The sequence below is a fragment of the Piliocolobus tephrosceles genome, chromosome 5 (genome assembly GCF_002776525.5).
Source record: "Piliocolobus tephrosceles isolate RC106 chromosome 5, ASM277652v3, whole genome shotgun sequence".
NCBI lineage: Eukaryota > Metazoa > Chordata > Mammalia > Primates > Cercopithecidae > Piliocolobus > Piliocolobus tephrosceles.
This window is the reverse complement of record NC_045438.1, coordinates 108,617,154-108,632,201: the sequence shown is the minus strand read 5'-3', so window position 1 is coordinate 108,632,201 and position 15,048 is coordinate 108,617,154.

Sequence of the window (15,048 nt, the reverse complement as noted above, 5' to 3'; positions counted from 1 at the left end):
GGCTTTTTTTTTCCTTGCCTGTGTGTGTGTGTGTGTGTGTGTGTGTGTGTGTGTATGTGTGTGTATATATATATATATATGTAGAGATGAGGTCTCACTATGTTGCCCAGGCTGGTCTCAAGCTCCCGGGCTCAAGTGATTCTGCCATCTTGGCCTCCCAAAGTGCTGGGATTACAGGCGTCGAGCCACTATGCTCTGCCTAATAAAACAACTTAAAGATATTACAGCAAACTTGCCCTAGGTGTGCCTTGTTAGGTATTTTCTCAGGGCATGGTTTCTGTATGCCTCATAATGCATAATGGGAGGTTGATACCACAGGGGAAGTTAAGTCTAAAATTCTCTGAGCAAAGGCTTTGCCAAAGAGATCAGCATGTCACTATCGCTTTGGGTGAATCTGTACTACATCAATAATTTATTCCTGAGTCACTGATACTGCTTGTCACTTCTTGTTATTCATTTCAAAGAATAAAAAGTATGATTATTCTAAACAATAACGTAAAAGTGAGTTGTTAATGGGCTTTTACAAGAAATGCCCAAATATGACAAGCAGAAATTAGTAAACAATCTGTAGCACTTAGGTGATACTATCGAAGATAAACCCATCTGTTATCATCATCACTTCTTGATTTCATCCTCTAATCTCATTGTCTGCTGCCAGATCCTATTTCTCAGGGTTTCTGTTTTCTACCAAACACTAGCAGAGTCATCCAAACATCCTGAAATCAAGCATGAAACAATAATAGCATAAAATATGCTAGTTTCTTATTGAATACTTATTATGTGCCAAGCACTGTGTTAAGCACAGGGAAATTAACAGAACACAGCCTCTGCCTTGGATCTTCAAAAGATATGAAGGAGACAGATGATGTTTAAAAAATGATTATCATCATGCGATGAATGCTGCAGCAGAGGTATTTGCAAGGTACAATGGAAGTACAGGGAATGGAATATCTGTGCTGATGAGGAAATCAGGAAAATTTAATTTAAAAATTAATATTAGGTGTGGGCATGGCAGCTCATGCCTGTAACCCCAGAACTTTGGGAGGCCAATGCAGGTGGATCACCTGAGGTCAGGAGTTTGAGACCAGCCTGGCCAACATGGTGAAACCCTGTCTCTACTAAAAACACAAAACTTATCTGGTGTAGTGTGTGTGCCTGTAATCCCAGCTACTCAGGAGACTGAGGCACGAGAATCGCTCCATATATATATATATATATACACACACACACACATATATACGAATGAAGGTTGAAATGAGTCGAGATCGCACCACTGCACTCCAGCCTGGGCTACAGAGTAAAACTACATTTCATAAAAATTAAAATTAACATTAGGTTTTAGGGGAAGTAGCAAGAGAACATTCCAGGTACAAGGAATTGCAAATACAAAGCCATGGAGGTCTGAGAAAGTGTGACATATATGTTAGAAATCACGATTGGTTTCAAACATCTAGAAAGCATAATGGAGTGGAGCAGGAGGTAGGGCTATAAGGCATTCATGATCTTGAAGAGTCTTAAATATTTAAACATCTTGCAAAAGAGTTTGGACTTTGTCTAAAAGTCAGTGTAGGATCATTGAAGGATTTTGAGAAAGAGAACAGCAAGATCAGATATGCATTTTTTAAAATGACACTGAACATATGCTTTTTTCTTTCTTTTTTTTTTTTTTTTTTTTTTTTTGAGATGGAGTCTCGCTCTGTCACCCAGGCTAGAGTGCAGTGGTGTAATCTCGGCTCACTGCAAACTCCACCTCCTGGGTTCAAGCGATTCTCCTGCTGGGACTACAGGCACCCACCACCACTCCCAGCTAATTTTTGTATTTTTAGTAGAGACGGGGTTTCACCATATTGGCCAGGCTGGTCTCCTGACCTTGTGATCCACCCGCCTCGGCCTCCCAAAGTGCTGGGAATACAGGCGTGAGCCACCGCGTCCAACTACATATGCATTTTTCAAATGCAGTGGATTAGATGGGACAAGACAAGTCATTGAATTAAGTTATTGCAGTACCACTCAGAAAATATTGTGGAAGGAAGTAAAAGGGGGAAGGAGGGAGGGATGGAGGAGAGAAGGAAGCAGGGAAGGAAAGAAGCAGCAAATGAACAAATAATGCTTTTGACAGTAAAAAATTAGAAGGAGGGGGACAGTTTCTGAGCCACTGCTCTCCAGTCTCAATAGAATGTGGTAACCAGTCAGACAGAAAGGAAGAAAAGGGAGGAGTCTAGTAAGACTGCCATGTCTGTGGCTTGAGCACCTGAGGGTCAAAGTTTCCAGTCATTGTCTCATGATAACAGTAAGATGAACAGGTCTCATGGGGGAAGAGAGATTATTGACTCAGTCTAAGCCATGTTGAATATGAGGTGCCTCAGTTCATCCCATGGAAATATATATACATCCAGAGCTCAGAATAGAAGACTTTACTGGAAGCACATCTTAGAGTCATCACTGAATGTTTGGAAGTTGAGACCAAATAAGTCCTCTAAGTAAGTCTGAAACTGTAAAGTGTATGAGAATGGCAGAGAAAGAATAGGAAATATTCTTCAAAATACCAACACCTATAGGGCAGCGAGGCAGAGGAAGACAGGCCATCCCAGGGGCCCCCATAAATTTAGGCAAAACAAGAGAGTTTCAAGAAAGAAATAAAGATATGGAATGAGTTTCCTCATCTGTCAAGTAGGATTGTCTTAAGACTTACATAATGCTCCTAAAGTGTCTGTTACAGTGCCTGCACATAGTAAGCACTGAATAAATGTTGAAGGGTGAATAGCTTTAAACAGGACACATCAAAGGCCATAAGGATGGGAGGCATGAAGGATAGATCATTTTGCTCACTCTGCTCCCCTTATCAGTCAAAAGAACACTGGAGAGATGAATCACTGATGTTCACCATATCCATTAGTGGGAAATTAACAAGTTTAACTTCACCAAAATCAGTTCACATTTACAAATAACATGCTAATGAAGAAAAATATATCTTATAAATACTCCCTTGTAACAAAGATTATTAAAGCTGTTCTACATTAATTAAAAGGATCATAATATAATGATACCTGTAAACAGCAGGGACTTCAGTGGAGTTATTAGGGGAAGTGATAGTGTATAAAGCTATTTGACAGTTTTATTTCCATCCTTACTTGTAAAAACAGAAAATTTACTTTTCACAATGAACACTAAATAAAAGAAAAATGGCTTAAATAGCAGCAAAGAAAAAATCATTTGGTTTAAAAAGTGAATTTCGCAGCTAGGCGCAGTGGCTCACACCTGTAATCCCAGCACTTTGGGAGGCCGAGGCGGGCGGATCATGAAATCAGGAGATGGACACCATCCTGGCTGACATGGTGAAACCCCGTCTCTACTAAAAAATACAAAAAAAAACTAGCCGGGCGAGGTGGCGGGCGCCTGTAGTCCCAGCTACTCAGGAGGCTGAGGCAGAAGAATCACTGGAACCCAGGAAGCAGAGGTTGCAGTGAGCCAAGATCACGCCACTGCACTCCAACCTGGGTGACAGAATGAGACTCCATCTCATAAAAGAAAAAAAAATGAATTTCACAGCCAGACATGGTGGCTCATATGTGTAATACTAGCACTTTGGGAGTCTGAGGCAGGTTTGCCCAGGCTGGTTTTTAACTCCTGGGCTCAAGCAATCCTCCTGCCTCAGCCTCCCAAAGTACTGGAATTACAGGGGTGATCCACCGTGCCTGGCCAGAATGGTGTTTTTTCTTGACAACAGCAACCCAGGATGGACATACCAGGAATATATAATATTGTCGAAGATTAGGGAGTGGCCTCATTCATGAAAGACTAAGGAAGGTACCTCATGGTAATGTACTTCATAATATATCTAACCAATTTCCATAGTTTTCATCATTTACAATAGTGCCTCCCAATAAAAACAAATTACTTGAAAAGTGAAAAATACCAGCCTGGCAAACATGGGGTAACCCCGTCTCTACTAAAAATACAAAAAATCAGCCTTGAGGCAGGAGAATCACTTGAATCCAGGCAGCAGAGGTTGCAGTGAATTGAGATCACACCATTGCACTCCAGCCTGGATGACAAGAGCAAGACTCTGTCTCAAAAAAAAAAAAAAAAAAGAGAAGTGAAAAGTAAAAAACAAAACACAAAGCCTTTTTTTTTTTTCCTCTTGAGACAGAGTCTCATTCTTTTGCCCAGGCTGGAAAGCAGTGCACACCATCTAGGCTCACTGCAACCTCTGCCTCCCAAGTTGAAGTGATTCTCCTGCCTCAGCCACCCGAGCTGGCATTACAGGCATGTGCCACCATGGCCTACTAATTTGTGTATACTTTTTAAAGTAAAGATGGATTTTTGCCATGTTGACCAGCCTGGTCTCTAACTCCTGACCTCAGGTGATCTGCCCTCCTCGGCCTCCCAAAGTGCTGGGATTACAGGTGTGAGCCACCACACCCGGCCACAAAGCCTAATTTTTGAAATTAAGTTCAATAGAAATAAAGTTACCCTGTCAAATTGCTGTAAAAGTTTTTAAATGCTTGCTCTTCATTTCTATGCTTATCTCCTCTCAGATCAGTTCGTAGATTGGCACCAGTTCACAGACTACAGTGGGAGTAGCATTAGTCTAGGGAACAACTTCTGTTGAAATAGCCATCAGGATGAAAAGGAAGGGCAGATTTTCAGTAAAGTATTGCGTAATCATATTTTATGATTCACTTTTACTAAACTCATGGAAGGATGACATATAAGCCCAAATGCCAGTGCATTTGTAATGGAATAATTCCTTTACAGGATCAGAACATGTAGGAAGCCAAATTAATAATTGACAGCTTGTTTGTTTAGCAAAGAACCAGAGAATAAGAAAGTAAATAACCTTAAGGGATATTTCAAGGCCATGAGTGCAGCCTAACAGAGTAATGGAAGCAGGGACTCTTACAGTTAAGCCACTGGAATTTGAATTCCAGCTGCATCACATAATACTTGTATGACCCTAAGCTTTCTGAGGCTGCATGTCCTGATTTTGATAATGGGGATAATATCAATCTGGAGAGATTTACGAAAGGATTAATATAGTGCTTAACATAGTAGCCAACACATAGTAAGCACTCAATAAATGTCAGTCAATGTTATTAATACTATCCTAAAATAAGGTATATTTCTACAACAACCAGCATGTTTAGTACAGATTCAATGCCTCTTCCCTAGACAGTGCCTGATAAACACTGACAACCTTCAAATCTTTAGACCTTTCTCCTCCGTGTAGCCAGTCATCATCTTCCTTCTGTTCTCACAGTCTTCCTCTGGGCAGATAAAATAAAATTGATTTTGTTTCGCTTACAATCACATTCCAGGGCAGCCTCCTTTAGGTTATACCCAAGTCACCTTGGGTTTTAGATGTTTCCAAACGTTTAGAGGCAATTTCTTGGTTTATAGCCACAAGCATGATATATAAACAACTTTAAGTTCCCAGGGAGCTTCTCACTGGTTGGGCATTATATTCTCACATTTGATGGCTAATAAATACACATTGAAAGTAAATTATAATCAGATTAACTATCCAAGAACATGGAATCACAATGAAAGTGGTTATAATGTTTTTGACAATTGCTGTCAGGTTAGGATAAGATGGTGTTTCTATCTCTGCTGCAGAAAGCACAATAAGGCTACAGACCTATCAGTGCAACCTCTTTGAGCATTTATCTGAAATGATTTTTCCCCAACTGTAAGAGCAACATTTTTGGAAAAAAATTACAAAATATAGGAAATTACAAATAAAAAATTGTTCATCATTACATCACCCAGTGACACCCATAAAGTATTTAAATGTCAGTTATTACCTGTTAACATTTTAGTTTATTTCTTTCTCTTTTTTCATAGTGTTGTTTCTTTTTATTTAACATTACAATTATTTCTTTATGTTAAAGACATTAAGTTTTTCTTTTTTTTTTTTTTTGAGATGGAGTTTGGCTCTTGTTTCCCAGGCTGGAGTGCAATGGTGTGGTCTGGGCTCACCACAACCTCCACCTCCCAGGTTCAAGTGATTCTCGTGCCTCAGCCTCCCGAGTAGCTGGGATTACAGGCACCATCCACCACACCCAGCTAATTTTGTATTTCTAGTAGAGACAGAGACAGTGTTTCTCCATGTTGGTCAGGCTGGTCTCCAACTCCTGACCTCAAGTGATCCAACTGTCTTGGCCTCCCAAAGTGCTGGGATTACAGGCGTGAGCCACCAAGATACTTTTAATATCTGAAAAGTATTTCATTATATAGATACTTTAAGTGATATCACCCACTATGAGTTGATTTTTTAACTAATTTCTATCTCAGAGTCTGAGTATTCTAACAAATTCAACAAAACAGTGCAAATATGTGTTCAGCACATAGCTTGGAAAACAATAAGAGCACAATAAATTTGAGCTATACTTGCCGTTATAGTAATCTATCAGGAGTTTAATTGTTCTCTTAAAACCTAAATACACAGTTTTTAGGAGTCCCGCTGCTGTATTCTCAAAACCCTCAGAAATAGTGTCTTTCTCTAAGTATAATTTGAGTGCCTTTATTTATTTTAAGTCTCTGGTTTATTCCTTACAAACATATTGCTAATGAAAATGTGAAATTATGGAACTTTTCATCAGTGTGCCTATACATTCAGTACCACAACATAAAATAGGCTCAAAATCATGACTTTATATCTCTGGCCTTTGACAACAATTTGGAGGCAGTGGGGCATTTTGTGATGTAAATCTTCTCCATTGTATTTCTGTATTTCTAATCTCTCCACTTTCTCTGACTCCACTGTCCTGATCATAGTCAACAACAACATTGTCTTCCATTTGACAAGGGAGGAAATCTCAAGTGTTTCACCCTGTTAAAATCATTCTACTCTAGGGCCTTCTCCAATCCATTCTCCACAGAACAGAAAAACAATTTTCTTAAAACACATTTCCTGATATGTGGTGTGATTCACTGTCAGTGAAATAAATCCAAATTCTTTCCATGGCCTGCAAGGTCCTGCATGATCCAGCCCCTCCTAGATGTCTGGGCTTATTTCCTTCGCTTGTATTGCTGCAGTCCCTCAGGTCTTCCAACTCCTTGAGTACCACCAAACTCCCACCTGAAATTTTGTGTTGTCATTTCCTCCACCAAAAATATCTCTCTTCCTCCCCCTCTTTTTGTGATTCATTCTCATCATTTAGATCTGGATCTCCTGGGAGACACCACCCCTAACTTCACTGTCTAAAGTAAGTCACCCCAGTCATTCTGTTGACCTCCTTCACAGCACAGATTATAAATATATTCTATGCTTATTTACTTGTTATTTTCTCTCTTTCCTCAACTGTATATAAATTTCACTGGGGCAGAAAACATGTTTATGTTTTTCATAAGATAGTAGAGTGCCTGGCATATGCTAGGCATTTAACACATATGTGCTGGGGAAGGAGGGAAGGTTGACAGCCACAGCTGTGGATGTAGGTGAAAACCCCAAGGAAAGTGGAAAGTGAGTCCAGGAGGCCCTAGGACAAAACTCTAGTGAACACCATTGTTAATGGGATTGAGAGACTAAGAACCCTGCAAAGAAAACTTAGACAAACTGGGAATGGGATGCCCTAATAGAATTTTATGTGGGAAAATAATATGATAGAATCCAAATAAATAGTGGTTGAGTATTTATTATGTGCATTAATATGTCTGAGGATTAAAGAAATACATTATAGGACAACTATATTTAATGATGGCTCACGCTTGTAATCCCAGCACTTTGGGAGGCCAAGGCAGGCAGATCACTTGAGGTCAGGAGTTCGAGACCAGCCTGGCCAACATGGAGAAACCCCTTCTCTACTGAAAATACAAAAATTAGCCGAGTGTGGTGGCAGGTGCCTGTAATCCTAGCTCCTTGGGAGACTGAGGCAGGAGAATCACTTGAACCCGGGAGATGGAGGTTGCAGTTAGCCAAGATCGCGCCATTGCACACTCCAGCCTGGGTAACAGAGCGAGACTGTCTCAAAAAAAAAAAAAAAATTTCAAAAGGCTTCTATACTCATTTTCTCTTTTGTTCAGTATCTTCCAACCATGAATGGAGCTATAGAAATACACGCAGATAGCAATGTTTGTTGAACATCCCCAGTTAAAAAGCAACTGTGTCAGGATAGGAAAAAAGCATGACTATTGTAGCTTTTGTTAAATAAATATTATTATGCTTGCAGGAAATTGTTCAACAACATTTCTCCTTATGTAAGGCCTGCCCCAGTAATGCTGCTTAGGTCAGTGTCTGTCTGGATTATCTGCAGCCTAAATGCCAACTCTGTAAATTAAACCTGTCAAGTGACAGCTTTGCCATAGCATGCATATCCAACCTTTAAAATTTATTTATACTCCATTCCCTTTCTCTAGCCAGATTAAATTCTCCTTTCCTAAGCTATTTTTGCCTCAGTTCAGACTGTGGCATAATTCAACATGTTCTAAACAATCACATGGAGACTGTGGCCTTCCTGATTTTCAATTCCCAAATGATTTTTATTCAGGCTATAGAACAGCAACAGAAATTTCACTAAATTTACTAAAATAAGAAGAGTCTTCTCAAACCAGATTCCTCCAGGTACCAGTAGGCAAATCAGTCATGAGTTATTTATAGATTCATAATAAATCCTTTATTCAGTGCCCCAAGGAAATGGTGACTTTCAGCATGCAAATGAAAAGTATTCTCTTACTAATCAATCTGTCCATCATTTCTTTTTTGTTTTTCCTTGAGAGAGAGGATCTTTGGTCTGCTGCCCCAGATGGAGTGCAGTGGCATGATCACAGCTCACTGCAGCCCCAAACTCCTGGGTTCAAGCAATCCTCCCACCTCAACCTCCCAGGGAGCTACATCTACAGGAAGGCACCATCATGCCCAGATAATTTTTTTTTTCCTTTTGTAGAGACAGGGTCTGACTGTGTTGCCTACATCTTAATACGCATACTAAGTCCTTAACATGCATACTAAGCTCCTACAGAAGTAAATACTATATTAAGCGGCAGAATTACGAATGTGAATACACATTCTCATTTGATTTGGAGACTACCTAGGCAACTTTCAGGTTTATATTTAGATTGATTACAATTAGACATGAAAAATAAGGGACAGAGAATGGGCCTAATAGAGATTGATTCAAGAGAATTGTTTCTTAAAATAGACTTTAAAAAAAAAAGTTGTTCAAAACTGCCTTGATCAATTTTACAGAAAAAATATTACCTCAAATGGTTTGATTTGATGACTTGATAAGATGTTACTTCTGATCCAGCAGGATTCATTTATTAAGGGTACATTTACATCTGTAGTACCCTCCTAGGTGGGTGACTGTTTCTATATATCTGACTCTGAACAAAACACAGTAGCCCACAGGCAGCTATTGACCTTTGGACTTTGTCTTTAGGCCAGATTCCTTAAAAGGCTTGTTGTGACAAGTTTATTTGCTCATTGGAAATTTCTGTGTCTAAAATTCCCACTGAAATTAGGATGTAGCACTGCTACAGCGTTTTGATTATTCATCAAAACTTATTCGAAAGACTTTTGATAAAACTTTAAATCAATGTCTTAAGGAAGAATATTAAGTCACTTTTTAACATAGAGCATGTTTTAGTTTTGAATAAAATTTAAGCAGTGCAAATTATATGTTCATAGAGATTCAAGCATAGGCATACCTTGGAGATATTGCAAGTTCAGCTCCAGACCACCACAATAAGACAAATATTACAATAAAGGAAGCCACATGCATTTTTTTGTTTCCCATTTACACTATTTTGTTGTCTGTTAAGTGTGCATAGCACTATGTCTAAAAAATGTACATACCTGTTTTGTCCCACTGAACCCATAGCTGGAGTTGCCTTAAAAGCAGCAGCAGGAGAATTCCTGCAAGAGAGTACCCCAAACCATTTGGAGACAGGACTGGTTTGAGGTTTCAAAGAAAGAAACTCCAAATGCCAGAGTGATCAGTCCAAAACATTTATTAAAGGAACTTGCAGGGTGTTGCAATGTATCATTGTGATGGACAGCAAGAGAAAAGTGTTGTTTTACCCACATAAGTCTGTAGTCAGGGGGTGAGGAGATGGAGTTTACATGAAAATTTAAGGAATTTGGCTCAGGGTCGGGGTTAGTTTCTTTCCAGTAAACCTAGATACTATTATCAGTGCCTGGGAATGTTCAAGCTGGTTTGGGTTCAAGCCAGCTGAGGAAAACCTATGGCTACGGCTGGTGGGTCACTGTGATTTTGGTCAGGACACAGAAAGGAAGTGGGGGAAACGGGTACCCTACAATACCTTAATTTAAAAATACTTTTGGCCGGGCGCGGTGGCTCAAGCCTGTAATCCCAGCACTTTGGGAGGCCGAGACGGGCGGATCACGAGGTCAGGAGATTGAGACCATCCTGGCTAACACAGTGAAACCCCATCTCTACTAAAAAAAATACAATAAAACTAGCCAGGCGAGGTGGCAGGCGCCTGTAGTCGCAGCTACTGGGGAGACTGAGGCCTGAGGCAGGAGAATGGCGTAAACCCGGGAGGCGGAGTTTGCAGAGCCGAGATGGTGCCACTGCACTCCAGCCTGGGCAACAGAGCGAGACTCCATCTCAAAAAAAAAAAAAAAAAATACTTTTGCTAAAAAATGCTAACAATCATCTGAGCCTTGAGCAAGTCATAATCTTTGCTGTTGGAGAATCCTGCCTCAATGATGATGGCAGCTGACTGATCAGGGAGGTAGTTGCTGAAGGTTAAGGTGGCTGTGGCAATTTCTTAAAATAAGACACTGGAGTGTGCTGCATTGATGACTCTTCACAAAAAATTTATCTGTAGCAGGCAGTGCTGTTTGATAGTATTTTACGCACAAGGGAACTCCTTTCAAAGTTGTGGTCAGTCCTCTTAAAACTCGCCCACTGCTTTATCAGCTAAGTTTATGTGATATTCTAAATTCTTTATTATTTCAACAATGCTCACGGCATCTTCACCAGCAGTAGATTCTATCTCAAGAAACACTCTCTTTTCTCCTCCATAAGAAGCAACTCCTCATTCATTCAAGTTTGATCGTAAGATTGCAGCAATTTAGTCACCTCTTCAGACTCTGTTTCTAACTCAAATTATCTTGCTATTTCCACCATATCTGTAGTGATTTCCTCCACTGAAGTCTTGAACCCCCTCAAGGTCATCCATGAGAGTTGGAGTTAACTTCTTTCAAACTCTTGTTCATGCTGATATTTTTACCTCCTCTCATGAATGTTCTTAATGGCATCTAGAATCCTTTCCAGAATGTTTTTGGTTTACTTTGCTTAGATCCATCAGCGGAATGACCATCTATGGCAACTTATAACCTTATGAAATGTACTTAAATATTAAAACCTGAAAGTCAAAATTAATCCTTGATCTATGGGTTGCAGAATGGATGCTGTGTTAGCAGGCATGAAAACAACATTAATCTCCTCGTACATCTCAATCAGAGCCCTTCAATGACCATGTGCATTGTCAACAAGCAATAGTATTTTTAAATAAATCATGTTTTATCAGTAGGTCTCAACAGTGGACTTAAAATATTTAGTGAGCCATGCTAAACAGATGTGTCAACCAGATTTTGTTCTTCCATTTATAGAGCACAGCAGAGTAGATTTAGCGTAATTTTTAAGGGTCCTAGGATTTTCAGAATGGTAAATGAGCATCTGCTTCAACTTAAAGTTATCAGCCACATCAGCCCCTAACAAGAGAATTGCCTGTCCTCCAAAGCTTTGAAGCCAAGCATTGACTTCTATAGCTATGAAAGTCCTGGACAGCATCTTCTTCCAATATAAGACTGTTTTGTCTACATTGAAGATCTGTTAATTAGTGTAGCCACCTTCATCAATGTTCTTGGCTAAATCTCAATAACTTGCTGCAGCTTCTCCATCAGCACTTACTGCTTCACCTTTCATTTTTATGTTAGGGAGAGGGCTTCTACTCTTAAACCTCATGAACCCACCTCTGCTATCTTTAAACTTTTCTTCTACAACTTCCTAACCTCTCTCAGCCTTCATAAAAATGAGGAGAGTTAAAGCCTTGCTCTGGATTAGGCTTTGACTTAAGAGAATGCTGAACTCTAAAACTTTCTCCTTATCAACAATGAGACTGTTTCACTTTCTTATCATTCCTGTGTTCACTGGAGTAGCACTTTTAATTTCCTTCAAGAGCTTTTCCTTGGCATTCACAACTTGACTGTTTTGGGTATGAGGCCTAGTTTTCAGCCTATCTCTGCTTTCAACTTGCCTTGCTCAGCTTAATCATTTTTAGCTTTGATTTAAAGTGAGAGATGAATGACTCTTCCTTTCACTTGAACACTTAGAGGCCATTGTAGGGTTATTAATTGGCCTAAATTCAGTATTGCCATGTCTCGCTGAGGGATTGGCCGATCAGCGGAGCAGTCAGAATATATACATTTATCGAAAAAGTTTGCTATCTTAAATGGGTACAGTTTGTGGTGGCCCAAAACAATTCCAATAGATCACTGTTCACAAGTTGACATAATAGATGTAATAATAATTTAAAAGTTTGAAATATTGGGAGAATTACCAAGATGTAACACAGAGAACATGAATGAATACATGTTATTGGAAAAATGGCTCTGATAGACTTGCTTGACAAAAAGCTGTCACAAACCATCATTTTGTTAAAAAAAAAAAAACAGTATTTGCAAAGCACAATAAATGAAGGCATGCCTATATACTACCTATTTATTTTAATAATCATATAAGAAAATTAATTGGATATAAAAGAGACTGTTCTAAAACAGCAAGAGGGAAATAAACTTTAACAATGCTGACAGGAGCCATGGCATACTTGAATTTTTAGGACTCTTGTTAAATATGGGTATGGGAACTTACCCTCTGCACTAGTATCCAGACACTTACTAGATTATGGCCCTATTGGGGTATTTGCCTCTATTAAGTATATTTGCTAGACTGTCATTATATCTTGCAATCTAGTGTCTTTTTCTAGGTTGGTATTGTCCCATTTAATCTATTATTGCAATGATATTACTCTTGCTATATTAAATGTTTTTATCAGACTTCCTTGTAGCCCCAACCAATCTGAGAAGACTGAAAATCAAGGAATCCTTCACTCCTTTTGTAAACTTGGTATAAATGGAATCAATGTTTACTAGATCTGCTGTTCTGATAAAGATTTCTCTGTTCTTCTTCATCAAGATTTGCCAGTCTTCCTCTGCACTCTTGCCTTCTGCAGTCTTTCTCATCTTCCATAAAAATATTCCTTATAATATTCTTTTTTTGAAATGAAGTCTCACTCTGTCTCCCAGGCTGGAGTGCAGTGCCACGATCTCAGCTCAATGCTGTCTCTGCCTCCCGGCCCTCCAGTGAGTCTCCTTCCTCAGCCTCCCAAGTAACTGGGATTAGAGGTGCCTGCCACCATGCCCAGCTAATTTTTTGTATTTTTAGTAGAGATGGGATTTCACCATGTTGACCAGGCTGGTCTTGAACTCCTAACCTCAAGTGATCCACCCACCTTGTTCTCCCAAAGTGCTGGGATTGCAGGCATAAGCCTATATGCCACTACGCTCAACCTCCTTATAATATTCTTCTAGTCTTATTTCCCAACTGTTGGCTCTTATGTTTTAAATTGTCAGTAGAAAGTCCTGCCTATCGTGATGAGGTCAAGGACACATGTTTTGCTGAGAGAAGTAACTTCCAGCCAAGAATCTTGTTTAGCAGGAGGGAAAATCCTCTACAGTAGAGCTGCTCCTGGAGCTCAGAGTAAGCACTGACTTTTAGAGGTGTTTTCTCACTTTTTGATGTCTGAAAGCACTATTTTCAAGTTTGTTAGAGACCCACTTTAAAAAAGTACAGGTGCTAATGCTCTGAGTGCAAGTCTATAAGGGTTAGTGAGTCCTCCAATCACAGGAGTCTCCTGACCAATGTTGGGATGTTCTACTGTTCTCCAAGAATTTGCAGCTTAAAAGTATTAAACTAAATACAGCAGACATCTTCAGCATAGCAGTGAACCACAATGGCAGCTGACAAAGAAGCAGGAACATTTAATGGACTGGTCAGCAAGACCACACTTACGTCTTGTTTAAAATGTGTCCTTTCCTTTGGAAGGCTGAGGCAGGCAGATCTCCTGAGGTCAGGAGTTCAAAACCAACCTAGTCAACATGGGGTTTTCTAAAAGTACAAACAAATTAGCCAGGTGTGGTGGCAGGTGGCTGTAATCCCAGCTACTTGGGAGGCTGAGGCAGGAGAATCGCTGGAACCCAGGAGGCTGAGGTTGCAGTGAGCTAAGATCGTGACACTGCACTCCAACCTGGGCAACAGGGCAAGACTCCATCTCAAATAAATACATAAAATAAAATAAAGTGCGTCATTTCTCTCAACAGCAAAAGCCTTATTTTTTCATCCTTTAAATATATTACTTTCATCGTGAGAAGCTAAGACCCCCAGGCCAGTTGAGAATTTGAGAGGTTTTAGAACTTGATGAGCATAGTTGACTGGATACTTCATGTCAGCACTGCTTGTGGTAATTACAGGATCTGTGGATCACAAGGCTCACAACTTGTATCACAAGTTCTACAAGAAAATTGGCTAACACAGATTTGGCTCTGTTAATCATTTGCTGAGTTTATATCTTGTCCCACCAAATGTATTTTTTGAAATGCCATTACATGAAAAAGTTTCACTATTCCAATTATGTGTGTTTACCAACTTTTGGAGTAAGAGTGGCTGATTGAATATGTGCTTTTTAACTACACTATTATATACATTGGCCAAGCTTTTTATATTAACCCTATCCATGAAGTATCACCAATATTTTCTCCCAGTGTGAAATTAACATTTGTCAAAAGCCTTTTGCCATATAAAAGTTTTTAGTTCTTATATATGATGAAATCTGTCCCTTTTTTTTCACTTGAGTTCTCCAGCCTGCTTAGCTTTGCCCCTACCACCCAAGATTTTTTTTAAGCTTTCTATATTTTTTTAGAATTTAAGATTTTAAAGTCTTTACTTTTTAAAATCATTTATTTGTAAAGGGACATATTTCTCAAGTGTGCTAGTTTCTCTTGATTTTAATGGATTAAAA